This window comes from Colobus angolensis, unplaced genomic scaffold (genome assembly GCF_000951035.1).
Source record: "Colobus angolensis palliatus isolate OR3802 unplaced genomic scaffold, Cang.pa_1.0 Scaffold107, whole genome shotgun sequence".
NCBI lineage: Eukaryota > Metazoa > Chordata > Mammalia > Primates > Cercopithecidae > Colobus > Colobus angolensis.
This window is the reverse complement of record NW_012111697.1, coordinates 2,148,340-2,150,863: the sequence shown is the minus strand read 5'-3', so window position 1 is coordinate 2,150,863 and position 2,524 is coordinate 2,148,340. Positions and strand designations below refer to the sequence as shown.

General features: G+C 43.9%; 1 pseudogene; it reads left to right on the top strand.

Annotated features, from left to right (window-relative positions):
* Window positions 1-2,524, top strand: part of LOC105516612 — a 51,770-nt pseudogene that overhangs the window by 40,219 nt on the left and 9,027 nt on the right.

Here is a 2,524-nt window from a genome sequence, read left to right as displayed (position 1 = left end):
TATTGTACCTTCATTTGTGAAGGGCATTTTCTTTGGATATGAAATTCTATGTTAATATGTTAACAGTTCTTTTCTTTCAGCACTTTTTTTTTTTTTTTTGGACATTTTTTTTCTTTCAGCACTTTTTTTTTTTTTTTTTTTTTTAAAAAGGGTTTTTCTTTTTCCCCCTGGCTGGAGTGAGTGGTACGATCTCGACTCACTGCAAGCTCCGCCCCCTGGATTCAGGCGATTCTTGTGCCTCAGCCTCCTGAGTAGCTGGGATTACAGGCGTGAGCCACCGCCCCGGTCCATGTCTTGGTTTTGATAAAGCTCGTGGTAGAAACAATGGCAGAGGCTTCCTTTCGGTCATCACAATCGCACTGCTAAGGGACTGATTACTGGAATGAGGATATTGCAGCAGGTCATCACTGATGGTAGGCACCATCTTGGGATTAAAAACAAAGATGACAGGCCGGGCGCCGTCCCAGCATTTTGGGAGGCCGAGGCGGTCGGATCACAAGGTTGGGAGATCGAGACCATCCTGGCTAACACGGTGAAACCCCGTCTCTACTAAAAATACAAAAAATTAGCCGGGCGTGGTGGCGGGCGCCTGTAGTCCCAGCTACTCGGGAGGCTGAGGCAGGAGAATGGCGTGAACCCGGGAGGCGGAGCTTGCAGTGAGCTGAGATCGGGCCACTGCACTCCAGCCTGGGTGACAGAGCGTGACTCCGTCTCAAAAATGAAAAACAAACAAACAAAAAACCAAAAAAAAAAGATGACAAACCTTTGCCTTCCTGAAATGATCATCTCCTACGATTTGCAGTTAAGACATGGACTAGGGCACTCCATAGGAAAGGGATGATTTCAGCTGTACTCAGGTTAGCTGCAGATATGTCTTTCTCTCAAGCTGATTACCTCAAGTTCCATCTTCTGCCTTCTTTCCTTCGGTAACCCAATACTCTGTTTCAATGTAAGACTCCGCTACACTAGGGTCCAAATCATATATTCTGTGTAAGATCATTCAAAACCCATTCAGGGCCGGGTGCAGTGGCTCACGCCTGTAATCCCAGCACTTTGGGAGGCCGAGGTTGGTGGATCACCTGAGGTCAGGAGTTCGAAAGCAGCCTGGCCAACATGGCAAAACCCTGTCTCTACCAAAAATATAAAAATTAGCCAGGCATGGTGGCACACACCTGTAATCCTAGGTACTTGGGGGACTGAGGCAGGAGAATCACTTGAACCCAGGAGGTGGAGGTTGCAGTGAGCTGAGATCATGCCATTGCACTCCAGCCTGGGTGACAGAGCGAGACTCTGTCTCCAAAAAACAAACAAACAAACAAAAAACAAAAAACCATTCAGAATGGCTGTTGGGAATAAAAAGTTGGAAACAACAAACCGATGTGCCAGGACATTGATTGGCAGGGACGAAGGCTCTAATTTTTTTCTATACATATATTGACTCTCTTTTGTTTATGTTTTTTTTTTTTTCTCTTGAGAAAGGATCTTTCTCTGGGACCAGGCTGGAATGCAGTGGTGTGAACACGGCTCACTACAGCCTTAAATTCCCTCGCTCAAGTGATTTTCCTGCCTCAGCCTCCCGAGTAGCTGAGACTACAGGCATGAGCCACCACACCTGGCTAGTTTTGTTTAAGTTTTGTAGAGATGGGGTATTGCTACGTGTCTCAGGCTGTTCTGGAACTCCTGGGCTCAAGTGATCCTCCTGCCTCAGCCTCCCAAAGTGCTGGGATTATGGGTGGGAGCCACTATGCCTGGCCTGCTTACTTTTATCGTTTTTATCTTAATGCTTTCTATTCTTTTCTTCATTTCTATTTTCTTCCATTTTTTTTTGTTTCTGCCAATTATTTCTGAGCTCTGTAAACTGTTCTCACATCTGCCTGTTGTCTGGCTGTCTCATTTCTGAGTTTTCTAGCTTGTGCTTATGCCTTCCTTTCATAGCTTCTCCTATTTTCTTAATTTTTTGTAATTCATTTTGAAATATTAGTTTAATGTTTTCATATACCTTGTAGTTGCATTTTTTTCTGTTGAATATTATCTTCTAAATGTATGTTATTTGGATCATTTTTCTTTCTTTTTTCTATTTTTGAGTGAGGATTGATCATAATCTTTTTCTGTGGTTGAAGTTGTATTTTTAGAAGGAAATTTCTATATTGAGGATGGGCCAGAGTGTCTTTCTCTCTTTTCTTATTTTATCACAAAGTCTTAGAAAATATGTGCAGTCATCTCTTCAGTGCTTTCTGCTAGTCCCCTCTCTGACTAGCTTCTAAATTTTTTCCTTTACTCCCAGGTACCTGGCCCTGATCAAGTTGGGGTCTCCTCCCAGGAATTTCTCCTCAGTGTAGGCTCTCCAATTCCAGAAGGGGAGGGAACCCATTGGGTGTTTCTGAGAGTCTTTCTGTTTTTTTTTTTTTTTTTTTTTTGAGACAAGATCTCACACTGTTGCCCAGGCTGGAGCACAGTGGCATGATCATGGCTCACTGCAATCTTGACTTCTCGAGCTCAAGCGATTCTCCTGCGTCAGCCTCCT